Source organism: Crinia signifera, chromosome 8 (assembly GCF_055691185.1).
Source record: "Crinia signifera chromosome 8, ASM5569118v1, whole genome shotgun sequence".
Lineage (NCBI taxonomy): Eukaryota > Metazoa > Chordata > Amphibia > Anura > Myobatrachidae > Crinia > Crinia signifera.
The window spans coordinates 118,531,628-118,554,953 of NC_139224.1; the positions used below are offsets into that span (position 1 = coordinate 118,531,628).

The following is a 23,326-nucleotide window of genomic DNA, read 5'->3' on the forward strand; positions in this document are numbered from 1 at the left end:
CTCATTTATACATATATACAGTACATACTGTACTGATTCCTGAAATTATCAGTATCAATTACACACATACAGTATATATATATTCACTATTAAAATTTCACATGTATTAATCTGTGTACACTGTAACTAGTGTACTATAGAATATAGTAAAATACTATAGGTGTTAAAATGACATTCTGCTCTGAATGTGCGTTATGCTGCGTTCCTCTTGCAAGTACAGTTTAAATCATGAGTACACTACATTCTTAAGACAATGGAAAAGTGCAACTGAAAATCACAAAGGTTATTAAATATAAAATAAGAAAACACTTTATCTACAGCCATACAAGTGTACAATCACAGGATAGAAAGTCTACAATACCAATATGGTTGAAACTGTTCAGCACCGATCTGTGGACAGCTCCCTTTTTGGTAGCTTCAGCCAAATGTTACAGCTGTTGGTGGGTGAGACATACATTCCACTCCTTCATGCAAAACGCATAACGTGGGGGCTAGGAAAATAATCTCCCTTTGCAATTACTGCTCCCTGAAAATTGTTCTTGACATACTAACACAATTTTGGATCAGATCCCTTTAGCTTTGTGGAGTTTCACACCTCCCGTCTTCTTCCAGAAATCGTGAAGTGTGCCTTAGGGAAAGTCAGTATATCTCATGGGCAGTCGCTCTGTTAGAACTAGTGGTATGTATGATCTCAATTCCCCAGTTCTGTAGCAAAGGAACATACTACTGGGCAACATTCCAGACTTATGAAAGTAATGCTCAACAGAAATATATGAAACGAGTGCCCCACCTTCTCACAGGTTCTCATTATTCAGAGAGAGATCTCACTTCAGTATGAATATTAACCAGAGAGAATGACTCCAATCTAAGATTTTTCCCTATCTCTACACCCTCTAAGTAGCATTACTGCCTTTATGTACTGTATTCCCAGACCAACTTCCACCTAATAGATAAATATATAGTATTTCTTCTGTTGTGGGAGCAGAGATGCAGTTTTAAAGCTGGTTTCATTGTTATCTGAGGGAGACTTGTGGTTAGTCTGTACATGATATCTGATACCATGGGGTTGTTCTGTTACTTTACTTGAAGGAATAATCTTCAATGATGTGTAGCAGAAAAGCCTGTGCGATTCTGTGCAGCACAGCAAGATACACAGAAATGAAAATCATCTTTGTGTGCACAGAGACAGGCACCTCAGCTACAGCATGGTTGCAACAAGAGACAAGGAAAAAAATATTGATCTTCTTTGGTGACACATAATGAGCCATCTTGGAAATATACATTATATATACTGTAGGAGCATAGTACTAAGATATGATTACCTCTTATAGGTTATGCCTGCATGAAACCCATTGCTTACCGTGTAGTTTCCAAGAGAGAGCTCTGGCTGACTCTGAGGATGTAGCTGATCCTTGTGCTATGTCTTTGGGAGCTGCTTTCTGATGTAGGAACCGGAGCTGACGATGCAAGCTGCTTTTTCCTTGTTCATGATAACCCTGAAAGTCAGTGATGGGGGGGAAATCTTGCAGAAAGTCCCCAGACACGTTCACTCCTTACCCGGCTACTGCTGTATAGTCTTCAGCCAGCGCCCTCTGCTTCAGTAACCAGAGGGAAGGGAAAAAAGCAGCAATAGGGAACACATCGATCTGATCTGCACCATCTGCCTGCTGCCACTACACCCCAACCTCCACAGCTCAGCACGTAAAAGCCTGACAGCTCCCTGCGCAGGGCTGAAAAGAGTTCATTTTTCTAGCAGCTCCTAATTGGTTCTGGGCAGCATACAGTTACACAAGCTTATGTTAACCATGCAGTAGTGGATCCCGAACATGCTAATGGTGGATTAATTGAGGAAGATCTGACGTGCAAGCTTCCTAGCCTCTTATTCATTACTTCCCAATGGGAAAGAGGCAAAGCCTTGTGGGACTATAGGAACATGCAGTCAAAAGGAGAGAGTGAGAGATAGAGAGAGAGAGTGAGAGTGAGAGTGAGAGAGAGAAAGAGAGAGAGAGAGAGAACACACAGATGTCGACCAGAACCGTTTAGCAGAATGAAAGACTGACAGTTATATTCCAAAGGCCAGTCTGATGCCATCACATATGATACAAGATACAGTTGACCAATAATAACAATAATGCTAGTAATGATTATAAAAATGACAATGAGATACAATTTGATTTGCATTACAATGCCTGCCCGCACTCCCACTATGCATAATTACTACACTTTGCCAGTGCAGCAAAACCCTTATATTGTATGTGTGTGATTTAAATTGCACATGCTTCTCAGGTTTTTTTTATTTTATTTATTTCTTATCATATGTAGATTTAATGATAGCTCTCAGATTTATTTCTAATATTAATGGAATAAATACAACACGTTAAACCTAATTGCTTTTTTTAAATGACATTGTTGGAAATAGCTGAGTTTTTAAGAGTTAAACGCAATCATTACCTTCCCAGGTAAAAACAATCAAAACAAAACAATACTAGTAAAACAATAAAAGTGATGCATTTTCTGTAGTCGATAAACTGTTCACTAATGTAGTCAGAAGTACTCTTCAGCAGCGCAGCATATAGAGCAGCAACTACAGTACAGTGTCTTCCCAGAAGCTGGGAGCTGTCCACACTGGTGGTGCTGAAATATTTGGATCATGTACTGTAGTTGCGAATAAGGCGCTTGTATTTGGAACAGATAAAAATGAGAAATTCACTGATGAAACCTATAATGTGCTTCACCTTCCTTTAGTTTTTCCTTTGAAGCCTTTGCAACCGCCGAACTGTTATGCTACAACGCTTATAATCTAGTTTGATCATTTCTGATTAATTAATTACATTTCAAGGAATTGTGCCACTCTCATCGGAATAAACCCAGCGATTCTTCAGTACTAACAATCTGGAAACATAGCCCGAGGACAAATCAAACAGTTTATCAGATCTTTTGTTTCAATATACAGTAATTAGGAGCCTTTGCTTTTACCTACAGAAAATTGCATTCCTGGGTTGAAGGCAAACGTCTCAAGAAGCTACCGTGTGATTTCATGTATTATTTGTGTTAAACTATTGCCCTCTTCAGGCCAGAATAATAGTAAAGATCCCAGCCTCACCCTATTATATGAATTAACAAACAATACAATAAATATTGTTGCATCACACTGGTGTCTAACAAATGCATATTTTCAATTTTGTCCACCTTAAATGACAAATCATCATGCAATCAGATGTTTAATCCCTGCTTTATTCTAAATGTAAATGTGTGTCACAGATCAATAACAGCCTTTTGGCGTAATCCCTATGAATTCTCTTGATGCGTTAGTAGACGCAGTGCTGCCGGAAATGTATCCTGATAGTTGGAAGTCAAAGATTTGAAAAATAAATAATAATATATTAATATATACAATTACATCATTGATCTGGGAATAGCCATTGTACTTGCACCCAGCCGTAAACCCTAAGCAGGTATCAGCAGATGTATTGTTTTCATAGGCTTCTGTTGTAGGCCTTTATTTACTGATATGGTCGTTGGAACACTTGACAACGTTACTGAAATGTGTTACAGTTCGAACATGACATCTCCACCAAACTGTATTGTTTTATAATCTATCATAAGCTATTAGCTAGTTACTGGCTGGAGTATTTAACTATGAGTCGAATGTTTTCCAGGGTTCTGGGGTGCACTCTGCAGCAACGTGATGTATTTGCTTTTACACTAGATCCTGCATTGTATCTCAATTGTTAAAGTGCTATAATGTGAAAACAGCTATTCTATTCACTTTAGCACAATCGAAAGCTGCTTTGCTCTGTGTCATATGTAAATAGAACGTTAAAAGCCATTTTGCTTCTAGAGATAATGCAGCTTACCACCCACACACTTCTATCTTTATATAATCATCAGCAGTGATTTAAATCAATCACTCGACTTATTGTTATCTTTACTTTCCTTGGAGAATTTTTTTTTTTTGTTACCGTTATTTAAACATAAAAAAGTGAAGCCTGTGAAATTTAACCCATTCCCTTCTAAAATGCCTGCATTTACCATAGTGAATGTGGCTGTTAGCGTGCAGATCAAAGCTTCTTTGAACTATACATGCTGTTAGCCATCTACTGTATATGATTTCAGAATGACCATTAGCAAACCCTTAGCCTTTTGAGGTCACAACATGTGGCTTAAGTACTATACCATGGATGTACATCTGGGTTAAATCCATCAGGGCCCTCTTTGAGATCTGTTTGGTGTACCTTATTTGGTGTCAGCAATTTGCAAAAGGGAAACGATCAATCCTGTGATTAATTAGTTTAATGAGATTGAAATGGTAATGTGCAGCAAGAGTTATAATATCTGACTTTCCAGGTGGGGGTGACACTAAAAGTCCCAGCAAGCCCAGACACCTATAGAAAAGATACGTTTGAGAGTTTGCCTAAATATTAAGCAAAGCCATGATTGATTGAATCATTGACAACTGCCCGATAGACCTGTTAGTGTAAGCAAAGGATATGATGACACCCCATTACAACAGCAATGGCCATCCTTAATGACGATGGCTATAGAAATGTTGATTGAGTGTACAATAGAAAGCTATAGAACAATGAATATGATTTTTACATTCAATTTCATTGGCATTTCTAGATTATTTTTGCATATTTATGACGCTATCCAAACGCTTAATTCCTGCATGTGTTGAAAGGGCAAAGTTCTGTGGTCTTGCATAAGGAATGTGAGACTGTGGTCATTGAGATTCTGATCACAGAGTAACTGGGAGAAAGGAAAGGGCATATATATATTTAATGGGAACACATTTTCAAAAACAAAAGCTCTCTTGAAGCAATTATAGCAATAAATAATAACAAGGAAGCAGATGCAGCACTTTCTTATACAGTATCACGCACCAATCAAGCAAGTATACATTCATATATAGGATTCTGTGTAATGTATACTTCAGCCACATATTTTTGTATTAAGAACAAGCTTAAGCTTTTAACATGACTATTAAAATCACACAGAACACATGCAGACACATGCAGACATTGAATGCTACGTTCCCTCATCAACTACCAATCCGAATATAAGACTCATTTCATATTGCATGCACAATGCATTTTATTTCATTTAAAATAAAGTACATACAGTATCTTTCATAATCTATGGCTACAGCAGCTAGCACAGTTTGCAAAGGGTTGATTTCTTTTTGATTAAATCTCTGCGTTGCATCTCTTTTTTTACACGGAACAAAGGCGCCCCCTGCCGGCTGTAGTATCAGAAATACAATTTAGAAATTGTCGAACACACAGAGCATCCGAGGTAGAGGAAGAGTGGCCCTTTCCACCTGTTTGATTAAAGAAAAAATGCGTTATGACAGAAATGCAAATTAATGAATTATATTTATGTTTGCACAACGATTTCTTGTTGTTTTCTCACTCCTACCTCTGCTGGAGTTCTAGGTAAATATTAACTACAGTCTATGAGGGTATCATTTTGTGCACATATTATTCAATTCAAACTATAAGTAAGGATAGTCCATTATTCTCTCACCCCATGAATATGAACAAGCATATGTAGCATCATCCTTCTTGGCAATGTAGCCAAATAGCTTTGTACTGAGAATAAACTGGCCAAGAGCTGGACAAAGGGAAATCATTTTGTCTTTTTTCAGAAACCTATTTATGGCAACCTCTACTCTTCTGCATTGTTTCCAGTGGCAGCTAGAAGGGGTAATTACTCCTTGATTATATTCCAACAACCCTATTCATGGCCATCAATATAAAAAAATACAGTCTGCCTTCTATCTGAAAATGAGCTTAACCTTGACAGGCAGCATCTCATTAGATTTGCTTTTGAATAAAGGATATAGTAGAAGCTGTCTTTTAGAATCTACCTTTTAGCAACCTTGAATCACAGATGCTGTGGAATTGTGCATATGCTATAAAGGATTCCGTACTATTCACAGCACAAATGTACCATAAAAGAACAATTGCACAAAAACAAGTGAGGGAAAATGGAAACAAAACAGAAAAACACACATAATGCACACACATATCTTTATATATTGTTGTTTTTTATTCTTAGTTTAGCAGCAGTGGATTTGATATGTTGTGTTATTAATATACTGTATATCCATGAACACTGAGCTAGGATAGGATCAGCTTCCCCATTAATACACATTCTACAGGCAGAGTTTGAACTCTACTATGGTCACTGTGTAAATTTTGGGCTTCTCTCTTTATTTAGGGAATAAATAAAATCATGAATGACACAGAGTTTGTGTCAATCAATGTTGAAGCATTAGGACTAAGGAAACCCATAATGTACTCAGCAAGGCGCGTATTGTTCAGAACTAAGTAGATAAAGTTACAGTTTGACATAATGGGGGGGACATTTACAAAGGTGTATATTCTACTTCACATGTGATGTTGCTATGGGCAACCAATCAGCATCTACTTCTTATTTATTTAGCACCCTCTAGGTAGATGATAGTAGACAGGATCTGATTAGTTGCCAATAGCAACATCATATGTGAAATTTCGCTTATAGTATCTGGTTCCGATTGATATTGTCAAGGTAGACAGTCAATATGTCAACACCAAAAAGTTGACACACAGTAGGTCGGCATGGTCAAAAGGTCGAAATGCAATAAACATGATGAAAAGTTTGACACAAAAAGGTAAACACATGAAAAAGTTGACATGAGTTTTTCACAATTTTGTTAATAATTCAGACTTTTTTATACTTTATCAAGTGAGGGTACATGTTACACTAATTGGGGGTCCATATCTGCAGGTGTTGACATTAACACCCCCCAAAAAAAGACCATTTATATCAACCTTTTTATGTGTCAAAGGTCATGTTGACCTTTTGACCACATCAACCTTTTGACCAAGTTGACCAATTGCATATTGACCTTTTAGTGTTGACCTATTGACTTTCTATCTAGACACTTTCTATCTATTAATCTACACCTGATGATGGTGAATAGCACACACAGAGGGTTATGATATAAAAGAAGTAGTTGAACCTTCAACTTCCTGTGCTTGCTTCAGTGGAGGACGTTGTAGATAGATGACAGCCAAGGCAATACATAAAGGAATTGATTGTTCAATGGTTTCATGGAGTACAGTCGGGTTACGACCTATTATATTATACAGTGTTTTTCACAGGCACTAGAACCTACTGTATCTTTGTTCTGGTGAAGAGGTTTTTTAATGTAGTATTATCTGGCGACCTCTGATTGTCCAATTAGATGTTTTGTGCTGTCCTAAAATGTTACTGTAGTTGCACAAATACTTTTTTGTTGACTTTGCACATCACAATATGCATGTCCTGTTCCTGGTCGTTTCAATTTGAGCTCTTTCAGACATCCATGACGTCTTTCTCATGCGGGATATGGGCCCTTATTCAGGTCCGTTCGCACAAGGGGCTCGTTCGCATGGGGACTGATGTTTCATCTATATGTATGCGCATTTCTACCCAGGGGCATGCGCTTGTTGCGTGCGGCCACAGCGAACAGATTGTTTGCTGGGTGCATGCAAGAAACCTTGTGGGCGAGGGTGGACGGAGAGGGCATTGGGCGGCAGCCTGCCCCATTACAATATGGGAATGCCCAGCTGTTCATGGGCATTCCCCATTAGAATGCTGGGATTTCTAATGCTAATGAGGCATGATGGACAGATGGGGAGCGGGCAGCTGACATCACTTGATGCCAGCTGCCCGCCTACTTCCCCCCGAGCAGGCACGCATCTGTAAGGTTTTTCTGAGGCAACCTTACATATGCGTGAGCCTTCACCATCATTCGAATGATGGGGGCGGATCCCACCAGGCTTCGAATAGATGTTATTGTGTAACAACCATTCGCATGCCCTCCGTGCGAATTTGACTTGCGAATGGGGGGTGGCCAGCCACCATTCGCAAGGCGGGGTTGGTGCACTCGCAAGGTGGTGAATTTGCACATCAAAGCAACCAGAATAATCCCCATAGAGTGTGGAGTAGTTTGCTAACTGCAAGATTTAAAATTGAGGGGGTTTTTAACACAAAACCAACTCAGCTATTGTGAATTACTGGAACATCTGCAGTTTTCACAAACCAGCAGGCTAATACATTTGGCCAGTCATCATTATAGTGCATTTGAATGTTTTTGATGGGTTGGTTTAAGTGCAACAACACAAAAACTAAATCCTATACAGTGTTCCTGGGAGGTACAAGTGGTGTCCTGCTGAATGCACATAATGACGGCTAACAATGTGGAACATTAAAGTGCTCATGTGGGAAGAAAAATGTGGTGCATCCTCTACCACTTCCTTTAGCAAATGGGTTTATACCTCAAAATTAGAACGGATCCCACTCATCTAACCAAACAAACCTGGACAAAAAAAAATGTACACCCCCATCCGATGCTACAAATCGCACATGTAAAATGAATGCACTTTGGGTCTTTGTTAGCAAAGAAGAAAAGAAAAACAGCAAACGGACAAAACCATTTTGAACTGCAGGTGGGGCAGATGTAACATGTGCAGAGAGGGTTAGATTTGGGTGGGATGTGTTAAAACTGAAATCTAATTTTCTTTGTAAAAATAAAGCTGTCCTTTATCTGTTTGCTACATGCAAAATCAATCAGTATTTAGCCCATAGAGAAATAATATAAATGCATTTGCTCCCCTTTCATGATTTGTTCCAGACACAAAACTACATGCATGTTTGCTTTAGAGAAACTGTCCCTTTGTGCAAACACAGGTGCAAACAACATGATCCCTATGGGGTCAGAATACGGTCATTAGGTCGACACTTTTAAGAACGACATACATTGGGCCAACCACTGACAGTCAACACGCCTTAGGTTGACACCTGATCGAGGTCGAATTGCCTAAGGTCGACATAGTCAAAAGGTCAGCACAACCACTAGGACGACATTGGGAAGGTTGACAGTCAAAATGTTGACATGGGTTTTTCATTTTTTTCGAGCCAAAGTGTGCCGACAGGTGGTATTTTATGCCCCACCATCCCCTACGGTGTGGAGGTAGAATAGAATAGAATAGTGTGCTGAGCGGACGCAGTGCATGCTTTCTGTGTCCATGTTGACTGTGTTGACATTTGGGACAAAAAACATGAAAACCTCATGTCGACCTTTTGACTGTGGACCTTCCCAGTGTCAACCTAATGCTTGTGTCGACCTTTTGAGCTTATTAAACTTAGGCATGTGGACCTCGTCCAGGTGTTGACCTAAGGCCAGTCGACTTTCAGTGGTTGACCCAATGTATGTCAACCTTAATAGTGTCGACACTATTAAGAACGACATACATTGAGCCAACCACTGACGGTCAACACGGACACCTGATCGAGGTCGAATTGCCTAAGGTCGGCATGGTCAAAAGGTCACCACAACCACTAGGACGACATTGAGAAGGTTGACAGTCAAAATGTTGACATGGGTTTTTCATTTTTTTGGAGCCGACGTGTGCCGACAGGTGGTATTTTATGCCCCACCATCCCCTACTGTGTGGAGGTAGAATAGAATAGAATAGTGTGCTGAGCGGACGCAGTGCATGCTGTCTGTGTCCATGTTGACTGTGTTGACATTTGGGACAAAAAACATGAAAACCTCATGTCGACCTTTTGACTGTGGACCTTCCCAATGTCAACCTAATGCTTGTGTCAACCTTTTGACCCTGTCAACCTTAGGCATGTCGACCTCTTCCAGGTGTTGACCTAAGGCTAGTCGACCTTTAGTGGTTGACCCAATGTATGTCAACCTTAATAGTGTCGACCCAATGACCCATACACCTGGGGTCAACCCTCTTTTGCACTGGCACAGCACAAACAGCAAAAGCAAAACCCAGTTTATATAGGGATAGTGTTCATCACCTGAAACGTGTATACTTATGGTGTCATCACCTGAAACGTGTATACTTATGGTGTCATCACCTGAAACGTGTATACTTATGGTGTCTCCCGTATTACTTTCTCTACCTTGACTGTTAATAAGACAAGACAATTGTATTGTTAATATTTATGCTCAGGCTACTGTAGGTGGACTAAATGCAAGTCTTCTAGAAGCTGGAATTGTAGGATATTGTTTGATTCTGGACAGGTTTTTAAAGCGGCAATCATGTACACTGCTTTAACATTCTGTTCTGACTCCCACCATATCCTACTTCTCCTGCTTCTTGCAGGCTATTGCATAAGGGCCTGATTCAGAGTGGATCACCGATCATCATATTCACAGATTGAGCGACTATCAAGTGACAGCAGGTGTGTACAGCATATATGCATGATGGGAAACAGCAACAGAAAAGATGAACCATAAAAGCAAATCATTCAGACCTTGACAGGAAGTCGCCATGTGGGAGTGGTTACCGGTTGTTTTCTTGGTGTCTATAAACACGCAGGCGCGACAAGGCGTTATCATGTAGGTTCTGTACCGGCTAGATCCGCTAGTCTCAGCCGCAGAATTATGGAATGGTCAGACTTACTCACATTTGCACAGACTGGAAAAATCATTAGATGTTTCGTGAATTGCATCTGGATTTGTGAGTGGATATCGATTAGTATAAGGCGAGTTTTCACTGTCTGGGCGGCAGCTATCTACTCACAGTCTTCTGCAACTTTGATGATCAGCGATCAGGTTTGAATCAGGCCCTTCATCATATGTGTTCATTTAAATAAAAAAATGTGGATTGCTAAATTATTAAATATCTGTGTTTTATTTTTATTATTATTGTTATAATTATTATTATTATTATTATATTATTATTATTACTTACTCTGGGGTGCAATAGAGGGTCTATATTTTAATACTGCTAAATTTTTCACAAATATACCACAAGCATTGGGGCTATTTATAGATCTTTCAATGAATTGTGGGTGGGTGGGAGGGAGGGAGGGGATGAGATGTAGTGGTTGTAAGCTTACACCTTACAAAATGACAGATGGCATCTCTTAAGCATAATGAATGTACCCTTTTCTAATACAAAAAAGCCATTTTTCCTGAATACAACTAGGCAAGCCATTGACATCAATACATGTGTATAGCAGAAGTGGGTGCAAACCGTATGGACAGTGTATCTGAGGTCAAGGCAGACGTACCATACACAACATTGTCATTTGCCATCGGGTATTCCTTCTTGCTGAAAAATGCTGTGACAGCAAGGGAAAAAAAAACAGAAAAGTTTCAGTCTTGGTGTTGAATTAACTGTCTTATGCAACTTGACAAAAGACTCAATTGGTTTCTGCAGTTTTACTGGAGAGCAAATGTTAGATTATCTAAAACACTCATCTCAGCAAAAGCTTTATTTCCACTTATAGGAATAATTTAACATTCACTTTTCACTGGGTTTTGCATTTAGTTGAAAGACATTTGTTATGTGCAAGTCTGGGGTGAATTAAGGTAACAAATTCAAAACAGATAGTATAGTACTATCTTGTAATGTGATATTATCTGGCACCAAATGCTATTTATAATTGTTGGTTGTAATTTAGATGAGAAAATGGAGGGTGACAGTTCAGATTGGATTTTGAAAATACATTCTGTTCAGAAAAAGCTTCATTGTGTAGTCACAGGACTTTCAGAGATAGACAATCTGTTCAAAGCCAGCTGCTGCGGACTAGAAGTCCTAGTCACAGCTGCCTTTTCAGATGGAGACACACTGGTTGTCTTAGCTAGGCTTCTTAATAGACAAGATAGTAGGGAGTACTCACACCCATAGGCAGATTAAGAAAGGGGTGCAGCGCATGCTGTACTCTGGGCCCCTTTTTGTCAGCCCAGAATGCACTGACGTCACTAGCTGTCTTCCTTATGCAGCAGCAGAACCGATGGAGGTTCCCTGAGCAGAGGAGAGATAGGAGGGTGGAGATAGCTGTAAGTAGATGTCTGGGCATTTATAAACTAGTAGTTTAATTCTAATATTCTCCATAGGTTTAAACTTAATACTGTATTATCAAAGCATCCCAATACGACCTGTTCCAGGAGGAACAAAGTACTCTCTACCTGGACTTCCTTCAGTTATGATGGCATTGTCCTGTGTTGAAACACCTTTTTACTGAATCAAACAGTTCCACACAGGTGACACCATTCATATATGAAGAGAGAAGTCCAGGTAGTGAGCATTTGTCCCTCCTGGAATGGGTTATGTTTTGAGATATGCACAATCTACTATCACCCCTCTGTCTTTGGTTCCTTGAGCATCCCCCCCCCCTCCCCCCAAGGCTTAGGAGGTCATTCTCATCTATTAGCTCCCCCGGGTGTCCACACAGGGGGGACGATGTTTTGCTACTGCACATGCACATAACCATTTATGCACATGTGCAGGCTCTGTTTGTGAATGGATGCAGTGGCTTATATAGTCACCATCCCATTCGCATTGAGCAGTGTGGGCAGGGTGCAGGCGTTCCCATGCAAACGCTAGGGGTTCCCTTGTTAATAGCGCTGTGGTGCAGGTGCTGGGGGTGGGCATCTGACATCACCGGATATCAGCTGCCCGGACTGTTCATATAGCAGGGCGCTGAAAATCTGAGTCACCACAGAGTGCCTTAGATTGGTGAACTCTTTAGAAAACATTTGATGGTCGGAAACCATCGAATTATTTTAGCCCCACGTGTAAGGCTGTGAATAGTTGTTTATGCAAAGCCTCCATTTGCATGCAAAGCCTCCATTCGCATGCATGCAGGGATATTCGCCTTGCAGAGGGTGTCAGCGTGTTGGAGTAGTGGCTTTGCCAGTGGGATAATTGTATATCATGTGGTAACCAGTCCACTTCAGATGAAATTTCTGGTACGAATAGTGTACTCAGATAACATTTGTGACCATGCCCAAATCGCAGTAGAATGTGGTAGACCAACATCGCCAACAGAAGAAAAAATGGTGATATTGGGGATCATAAAGTTCTGCCATTTTGAGTGTGGCCAAAGCCTGCAATTAAATCACCTGCTAATGCTGGGTAAACATTGTCCAATTATAGGCCCAATCATTTTATAATAATCTGATTAGGCTGGTAACTGTATTAACACAACCAATCAGTAATTACCCATCTTCAAACATGTTGAAATTGTACAGAACATCCATAGGTGTGTGCACAATGACAGTTAGGGGTGCCCAGGCACCCCCTAATGCTGTGCCCACCCTTATGAACACCCCCCTGCCGCTAGCACTAACAGCTATACAGTGGCGTAACTATAAAATGTATGCCACTTGTTTTTACATATATATAAATACATACATATATATATATATATATATATATATATATATATATATATATATATATATATATATATATATATATATATATATATAGTCGAAGTGGGAACTGGGGTATGAAGTGAGGGTATGAAAAATCTAGAATTCTTTAGTGATCATTCCAGGCTTTACTGTCACATTGAAGCAGTCATGTTAGTGCCCCCTGTTCACATAATACTACACTGCCCCTTACATACATGCCCATAGTAGTAGAACAGCTTAAATGCACAATTCCCACAGTAGTAGAACCACTAACATGGACAATACCAACAGTAGTACCACTTATACACAATGCCCACAGAGGTAGCATCCCTTACATATAATGCCCAGAGTAGTAGCACAGCCTACACTTAATGTCCACAGTAGTAGGGGAAGAGAATACTTAAATGTGAGCGGCCATTGCCCAGCTCTGCTGCAGGTACTTCTGTGCAGTCATCACCCACATTGAGGGCATGGTTATCCCAGGAAGGTCATCGTTGCTGCAAGGGCCAGGGCTCCTTTATGGCACAGCAACTACTCTGCCTGCGGCTTCTCCTCATAGCTCCATGCGGCATGCACTGGGCATGATAAACACTATAACCTGAGGGGGGGGGGGTTTCTTTTAGGAATGCCGGAATTGGTAATTTTTCAAACTGGAATTCCGGAATTGAAAAAATGCCCCAGGATTGGCATCCCTACCTTCAATGTTGAGCACACATCTTCCTGGCACCTTGAGTGCACAAGAGAGAAAAAAAGTCTGTATTTGCTTCTATAAGCCTCTATAGTGGGGTTGCTATGTTGTGCATTAATAGTCTGGACGTAGTAGGGGGTACAGCTAGCGCTCTTGATGGGATGACTTAAAATACTGCAACAGATATGAGGAAAACTGCAACAATTAGAATAGCCAAATTAGGGGTTCCAGTGATTGCAACACATCATTATAAATACCAATATTCAGCATTGCTCCATAAATATTGGCAGTGCAATTGTTTTTCTTTTTACCCTACCACAGCATCTAGGAACAGCTATACGGGGGAGAATACCCTGTTCGTGCAGATACACAAGGGTGCATCGACTGAGACACATTAGGAACCCGGGGAAGGATCTTATACAAGGGAGAACCTGGTCGCTCACCCCGACTCCGGCGGCAGACGGGGCTCAGCTCCAGGGACCAAGCCGTGCCGGGTTCCATATCTCCCGCACCCGACGTCACTTCCCCGTCACAGTGCATTATGACATCCGGCTGTGCAGAGTGCCGCTGCCAGTACCCGGTGCCCGCGCCCGTACATTGCCGGGGTGGGCGCAGCGCTTAGGTCACATTCTGATAACAGTAACTTACTGGTCACACGCAACTCAGCGAACGGCGGGCAGGTGTGATGGAGGAGGAATGACGCGCCAAAGGATGTACTACAGGAGAGGTGGCAGCAGTAGTCAGGTTGTTCCTAACAGGCGCCGGCGCCCACCACAGCCCCGCGGGCGGTCGCGCCTCCAAGCGACCGCAGGGGCTGCCTCACGGTGGCTACGCCCCTGCAGCTATACCTTTAACCAAAGACTTTTGCTTTTTAGAACTGTATTCCATTTAAAGACGCACACATCAAACAATAATGTGTGTTTCCATTGTCATATCACTACATACCTGTGTCATCCATATATGTTTATGACACAGAGTATTTAGAAGATGAAAACTGAAATAGGCAGGAGATTATGGTGTGGCTGAAATAGGCAGGAGATTATGGTGTGGCTGCATAGGCAGGAGATTATGGTGTGACTGAGAGATGTTTTATATTGTAGCGAGTGGCAATAGATAACGGAAGACACAACTGATTGGCGGTGTTAGACACGCCCAATAGGTGGAGCTACACACAACCCTTTGACGGTGCACCCCCTAATAAAATGTGCTGCGCACGCCTATGAGCACGTCCTATAGATCTGATAATTGGTCAGTGACAACTGGCAGTTTATGCATTGCCATGGCCTATCAACCCACATTTAACCTGTTTCTTCACAGGGGTGGAACAGGGACATGTTTCCTCTCTGGGGCAAGATGCACTAAGCTTTAAAAGTGATAAAGCAGAAAGTGATAAGCCACCAGCCAATCAGCTCCTTACTGCCATGTTACAGGCTTGGATTTAAAAATGACAGGAGATGATTGGCTGATGGTTTATCACTCTCCACTTTTTTGAAGTTTAGTGCATCTGGCCCTAGGAGAGAAAGGCAAATATCATGGCCATACAATGTGATCTCACAGTGGGGCAGATGTATTAAGCCTGGTGAAGAGATGAAGTGGACATAAAATGTATGGTGATAACGTACCAGCCAATAAGCTATGGGCAGATTTATTAAGTCTGGAGAAGAAACAAAGTGGAGATAGAGTGCAGATAAAGTGAAAGGAGATAAAGCAACAGCCAATGAACTGTGTTTGAAAATGTGTTGGGAGTTGATTGGCTGGTGCTTTAACTTCTTTCACTTTATCTCCAGTTTATCTCTTCTCCAGGCTTAATACATCTTCCCCATATTTGAAAAATGTCAGTTACTGTAGGAGTTGATTTGGCTGGTGCATTATCACCTTCCATTTTATCTCCACTTTGGCCCTTATTCAGACCTGATCGTAGTACAATTTTTGCACTGCAGGTGGGGCAGATGTAACATGTATAGAGAGATTTAGCTTTGTGTGAGTTATTTTGTTTCTGTGCAGGGTAAATACTGGCTGCATTATTTTTACACAGTAATTTAGATCTCAGTTTCAACACACTACATCCAAATTTAACTCTCTCTGCACATGTTACATCTGCCCCACCTGCAGTGCACATTGTTTTTCCCATTTTGAGAACATATTTGTATTGCGATCAGATCTGAATAAGGACCTTTATCTCTTTACCAGGCTTAATACATCTGCCCCAGTGTTTGGCCACAATATCTGACATGTTCAAGTTCATCAGATATAAATGTCTGTCAGTATGACAAACATTGTATCTGACAGTGTATTGTATACATAGAATAAGTGACCAAAAACATAAAAAAATGTAATCTATCGCTGCAAAAATATAAAAAAATTGTATGCCTGCTCTGCTGCAAATAAATGTATGAAAATGCTGAAAACTATTATAAAACAATCTGATTGAATATTTACAATGTTGCTTACAATCTTTTTGAAAACATAGCATGTTCCCCACAATAGATATATCTCGAAAACATACACCTTAAAGCAGGGATGGGGAACATTTGGCCCTTCAGCTGTTGTTGAACTACACATCCCAGCATGCCCTGCAACAGTTTTAGCAGGGCCACATAGCAGCCTTAAAAATTCATATTCTGGAGCTATAAAGTCAGTCTTACAATTACAGATGTAGCGGGATTCATCTTTGCAGGGGATGGCGATGGCGGCGCCAGCCGCCATCCCCTGCCCCGTGCCATCTGTATGCCGGAAGGTGATGCACGCGGACGAGGTGCGCGAGCGTCCCCTTCCGACGGTGCTGCCCTCGGTCGCCCGGTGCCCACACCGGGCGACCGCACCCCCCGCAGTGCCCTCGGGTCCCCCCCAGCCCCCTCGAGCGGGAGGCGGACAGTATTGAGTCCGCCTCGCCGCCCGGATACTGAGACGCGCGTGTGTGGGGGACGCACGCGTGTCTCAGTCAGTTGGAGCGCCGTAACTATGCAACACTTTTATTTCCTCATTAGAAAACAAAAAGTCAGAGATTACAGTAAGTTCAACCTGTTCTGAAATGTGACTGAGTGGATCCTGAGGAAGGCAATATTTTCAGTAAAGCAGATGCCAAAATTACCGCATAGTAGTCAAAATGTCTCTTTTAATACCGCATTTCTCAGTTGGATGAGTAATTTGGATGAGAAGTGCAATATTCAGCAAAGAAGTTATAGGCAGGCATCATACATAAATGAAATGAAACTACAGGCACATTGTTGTACTTTTTGTACTGGACAACTGTATAATGTGCAAATCCTGTGTATTGCTACGTCTCTAAGGGGGTTATTTTGGTTCACTCTTTCTGACAAAATCCTTCTTAGATGGACAAAACCATGTGCACTGCAGGGGGGCAGATGTAACATGTGCAGAGAGAATTAGATTTGGGTGAGGTTTTACTTCAAAGTGAGATCTATATTGCAGTGTAAAATCATGCAGTCAGTATTTACCCTGCACAGAAACAAAATAACTCACCCAAATCTAATTCTCTCTGCACATGTTACATCTGCCCCCCTTCAGTGCACATGGTTTTGTCCATCTAAGAAGGATTTTGTCAGAAAGAATGAACTAGAATAAACCCCTAAGTCTCGGCTAGTGATGTTTGGCAGTGTTTGGAGGCCTCTGAATTTTGAACGACGATGCAGTCCCACCTTTGGAAACATCGCTATTCACAAAACTTTTTTCCTGTGCATTTAGGGTCCCCATTTAAATTATGATGTTTATTATTAGCGGGACAGTATTGCTAACAATATTTAAGCATAAAATAAGCAATACAGCAACAAATTGGTAGGGGGAATTACATAATAAATGTAGGTAATTTAGGTTAAATCTTGTTAAATGGAAACTTTTTTTTTTTGTAAATATCCCAGAACTGTCTGAAAAACTATGAAAGAACTACAAGAAAATCCCCATCTTAAGGAAAAATTAATTAACTCCAAACATAATTACTTTTAGTTGCTATGGCAACAAATGCTACAGTGTATTCCTGCCACACCAAAATGCAGAAGTATTTATAGTACAGCCTACAGCAGTGTTTTCCAACCAGTGTGCCTTGAGCTGTTCTCAAGTGTGCCCCCACATCTAGAGAAGCCCAAACCAGTTTACAGCTACCACCAGTTCAAATGTTATTTACTGGTCTCTTCTTTTCATGTAAAGGGCCAATGTATTTCATTGTTGTCACCTGTGGGGACTAGTGTGATTGTTTTTAATGTGGGGGCCAATAGGTTTGTTTTTTTCCTGTGATGGCCAATGTGTTCTGCCCTTTGGGGATCTTAGGGTGTGCCTAGGCAATTTTAAAGTCTTATTTAGTGTGCCGCAAGGTAAAAGGTTGAAAATCACTGGCCTACAGTATATAACCATTTATCAAATAAATGGTCACACTATAATTCTGGCATTTGAATAACTATTTTCCCTACATTTGTTGTAGGAATTACGGAAACTTTAGAAGATAAGAATATCTGTAATACTATAAGGCGAATTATGAATGACATTTACCTCTAAATTAAAGGCAGGAACTTGGAAATGAAATACATGCTTGTGCACTTTAAAAGTTAGTTAACATCTTATTTGCATTATTCTGTATAACTGAGCAGCGTAGTATTTTAATGTTAAGTAGCCTCCCCCTACCTTAACATAAATTACCATAAATCAGATGATAGAACCATCTTGCAACTGACCTTCCATTCACTAGTCTTGATATTTAAATGTAAGGTGTCCTGAGGTCTGGGATCTTCTCCCAATCGGTTTCAGGTAAATACTATCTGACATATGTCTTGTTATTTTCACAATGACCCTGACAGTGATTGCCAGATCACCTTAAAAGGATATACCATTCTGATAAAGGTTGTACTTATTCCCTTCACAAAAATGCAGAATAGGTGCACAACTCTCGTACCATTCATATCAGTAAATTGACATTTAAGACTCACTGTACAGTTAAGGTTCTGCAATTTTTATCAGTTCATTCACATCAATGTCTTAACTACAGTAATTGCGATATTAATCTGAGCTGTGGACAAATTTGTCATCTGCTTAATGTCACCCAAAAGCCTCATGCCAGCCATGCAGAAAAACACTCCACATTTAGCTATAAGCACAATGTATAATGTTGTCCAAATGTCTCTGGGAGACAGGGAGAGCTGCATCCATACCTCTTCTGCTCCTCAGCTGCTGATCAGCAGTTTTAGCGCTATAAGCAGGCTCTGTATTCAAACACAGTGCATAGTATTAGATTTAGAATGACCAAACTAATGCATATATACTTTGAGTATCCCTTATCCCTTATATTGGATAACCGATTATTCCGTATTTTGTAATATTTTTATATTTGAATGAGGTATCTTGAGATAGCTTGCATTTATGTTGTACCTGTATGAGCACATCGAACACATGAAATACACAAACATATTTTATTTGTACATGAAACAAAGTTTTAAAAAATGAAATAAAGTTTGTGTACAATCTCAGAAACTGAATTGTAATGCCAATAAATCATGTCATTGCACATATTTAGTGCCAGCTACATGTTATTTTCCCAGTAGTGCCAGATACAGATGTAGCCAGTAGGTTTTTAGCCCCCCCCCCCCCCCCCCCCCCCCCCCCCATACAATTTTTTTTTGGAGAATATGGTTTTTGGATAATTTGGATAAGGGATACTCAACCTGTAAAAAAAGTTAAATAACCAATAATGTACTGTATCTATCTATCTATCTATCTTAATACAGATACGTACGCTTCCAAGCCAGTTGCACTGGAATATGCATTGCAATTAAGACTAGCCCCACTCATTTGATGGGTATGTACACAGCCATGGCAAATGATCCACAATTGTCACAGCTAGTGGCAAGGATGACCATAGACAGATCTTTATTTAAAAGAAAACTGTATATACAGCTGTAGCCATGCTCAGCTTGGTTGCCACTAGGTGCTCCCATGATCCATTTTGCGTGGGGCTTATGTTGCGAGGGGCTCATATGGATATACTGTAATATCACATGTGCTCCATATAATTTCTATGGTGTGATTTAGTCATAGATTGGTGCACCAGCTCACACTTTTGGCATGTGTCCCCGTGTGACCATGCAGTGGAATGAGCTTTGCTCTTTCTATAGATTTACATAATAACTACTGGATGGTAACTGTCCTATGAATTTCCCCAACAGAACAAAACACAGAGGAAAATGCTTCATAATTTACTCTATATAAACTAGATACAGTAGATAGATAGAGAGAGAGAGATAGAGAGAGAGAGAGAGAGAGAGAGAGAGATGACTAGATAGATAGATAGATAGATAGATAGATAGATAGATAGATAGATAGATAGATATGAAATATAATGCTTACCAACAGATCCATACAAAAGCAACACAACAACAGCAAGAAGGCCGGGTTTCATTGCTGCAAGAATGGTGGTCCAAGTCTATTCGGTGGCAAGTCAGAACTGAACTAGAGGGTCATTTATCAGCAATTTATCTTCTAGGTTCTAAGCCCATCACAGAGTACACTTCACAGATGTAACATTTGCAGTTAAGATTAAGTGAACTTAAATGACCATTGAGAAACACATTTCACAGTTATTGGCCTGCACATCAGATTATGTGTAAAATATGTTATTACCTTAAACTTATTTTTGTCCTTTTTATAATTTGAAATTGATCTTTTGTTTCCTCATGCTTTGCTGAGTCTATATTGGCAGAGGATATAATTATTTGTTTAATACATCAAGGAACAAAATATATATGGTCTTAAAGTAATGCTAAAGGTAATGGTAATGTTGTTCCAGGATTTTTGGATAGTGTTAACCGATTATATTATTTATTATTATAGAGTATGTTGAAAAAGGTAGATTGAGAAAGATCACAGCTATGAAATGCGTTAGTTTTTTGGATTAGCACCAAGGAGCACCACCTGGCCATTAACATAGACGGAGGTATTGGATTGAATTAGATTTTTTTGAATGGGCTGATCCAGACATTCTATTTTGAGAACTAATCCTAATTGACATCATCTAAACCAGGCATGTCCAACCTGCGGCCCTCCAGATGTGCTAAAACTACATATCCCAGCATGCCCTGCCACAATTTGGCTATTAGGGAATGCTAGAATGATGGCAATGCATGCTGGGATGTGTAGTTTTAGCATATCTGGAGGGCCGCAGGTTGGACATGCCTGATCTAAACCGAGGCACTGTGTAATTTTTACTAGTGGTGCCTCCTTATACTGAACTTTTTATCAAGAAAACAGTTGCGGAGTAGTATGGAGTAGTGCACAGTGGTGGCTCCAGAGGTGGAGCTGGAGCACAATTCAAAATTCAAATAGGGGAGAAACATCAACTGCCACCAACTGCTATTCCAAGCTGACAGTTGATGTTTATAGATTGTAAACTCCACTGGGGCAGGGACTGATGTGAAGGTATACATTTTTTCTGTAAATTGCTGTGGAATATGTGTGCGCTATATAAATAACTGGTAATAAATAATAATAATAAATAATCTCATCCAGGAGATAAGTGTACAAATGGAGAAACTTGAGATAAAACAAATAATACATTGGGCGGTATTCAATTACTTTTATCGCCAGTCACGGCGATACTGTTTTTAGATTTGCCATCAATTCGCCGGCTTTTTTGCCGCGATTCGCCATGCATGGGGATTTGCCGGGACTCGCCGAGTCACCCTATTCAACGTGGCTGAGATTCACCGCCCCTAACGATGAATCTCAGCCAATCCGGCGTATCCCTAAACAGCTCCATTACTGTAGTCAGTGTTTAAGAAATTGCAGTGAAATGCAAAAAAAATGCAAATTACCCTGAAAAAACGATTTCAATACATCAGACTGCAAAAACTGTGTAATCTCCTCAAAGGCCAAACGAAGGAGTGAGGTGGGGAGGAGATTCATGGGTAATTGAGGTGAATCATGGGTAATAACAAAGCATTGTGGGAGAAAAAAAAATACCAGAAAAAATTAAATATATATTTATATAGCACTTCTACAACCATAAAATCACACAAGGGCAGCAAATAATATTAGATTACACTTGCAGAGTTAAATTGAACACTTAAAACCAATTATTTCAGAAGTTCATATAAAAGTTCACCATAAAAAGATGACGAGGGAAACTCGGTGAAGAACGGCGATAAGAATCAAGAAATAGATTCGCCAACTTCTCATTGAATACACTATTGGCGAATCATGGCGAATCCTGGCGAATCCCGGCGAATCCCAATGAAAAATCCTATTGACAAAGCCCGGCGACTTGCAGCAAATAACATATGGCGAATTGTCCTTCATTCGCCGGTCGCCATCGGCGAATATAGCTCATTGAATAGGGTGATTTGCTTTTGGAGCTCCAAAAATCGCCGACACACACGAAAAAATCACAGATTCGCCATAAAACTTGGCGAATCTGCCTCATTGAATACCGCCCATTATAGTAAAGCTCAGGGTTATAAGTGGCCTTCAAGGGTTGTCTAAATCCCCTAAAACAATATAATTAGCTGAATAAGAAAAAAGGTCTTTATCTCTACACACCTAGTAAGAATATTAGAGCAGTTCGCTAATGCCCCTTTCAGATCGCACTGATTACCCGGTACTTTGCCATTTTTTTATGATTTCAAAATGGTAATTTGTGCAATGTGAAAGGTCCACAGTGAATTTACTGGTTCCAGAATACCGGTATTTCTAAACGGTAAAAAAATGTTATTTTTTTTGCAGTCTGAACATCCCCTATTTTCTATGGGTTTAAAAACGGGTTCAATGGGAAGGGACAAAAATGGCATAGAAATACCAAATACCAGACATGCGGTCTGAAAGGGCTTTTAGCTGTCTGACCCTTTTTTAGAAATGTTTAAAAATACCGGTTTGATGCCATTTTTGTGGTTTAACAGGGCAACAAGTTAGTGTAAGAGGACTGTGGGATCATCTTTTCATACTCCATGGCAGTGGTTCCCAAACTGTGTGCCTAGGCACCCTGGGGTGCCTCGATTTAGTGGTTCAGTAGCAATGCAAATTATTTATAGTCATTGAAATAGTCAAAACCAGTGCTCGTGGCTGTAACATTAAGGATGACATATACATACAATTTATATAATTTAATATTGTTTTCTACATTTATTTTTTTATTCTAGTGAAAAAAAAAAAAGATACTCCGGGGTGCCGTGATTCAAAAATTTTTGGGAACCACTGCTCTATGGGTTGGATTCTTTTAGATCGTAACTGGTTGATCTTTAATTTTGGAGCAGAATTGTAGCATAACTGTAATTGTGCAGCAGACTAATCGTCAGCAACTGCCTAATGCTCTTATGTCAACATGGACAATGATCTCTAATGAATGAATTCATGGAACAAAGTATTCAAGCAAGGATAGATTATTATCAGATGGCATACTGTACTTAATAAAGTAGCCACTGCGGATATAGGCTTATGTACAAGGA

The 23,326-nt window shown here is 40.2% G+C and overlaps 2 long non-coding RNA genes across 4 annotated transcripts in view; both read right to left on the reverse strand.

Moving 5' to 3' along the window:
- LOC146026413 (uncharacterized) overlaps positions 1–1,970 on the reverse strand; it is a 98,592-nt gene extending 96,622 nt beyond the window's left edge. Inside the window, exon 1 of one of the 3 annotated variants that reach the window (XR_014454446.1) lies at positions 1,361–1,970. This is a non-coding gene — a long non-coding RNA (uncharacterized LOC146026413). Of the gene's footprint in view, positions 1–361; positions 618–1,360 lie in introns of those variants that run through there. The other 2 variants (XR_014454445.1, XR_014454447.1) reach the window with 2 other exon arrangements.
- Positions 1,971–4,847: 2,877 nt separating this feature from the next.
- On the reverse strand, positions 4,848–20,356 carry LOC146027076 (uncharacterized). Its single transcript, XR_014454654.1, has 4 exons — positions 20,238–20,356; positions 19,046–19,096; positions 11,068–11,118; positions 4,848–5,320 (listed from the first exon to the last, which is right to left on the reverse strand). It is a non-coding gene; the product is annotated as an uncharacterized LOC146027076 (long non-coding RNA).
- Between the last annotated feature and the right edge of the window lie 2,970 nt (positions 20,357–23,326).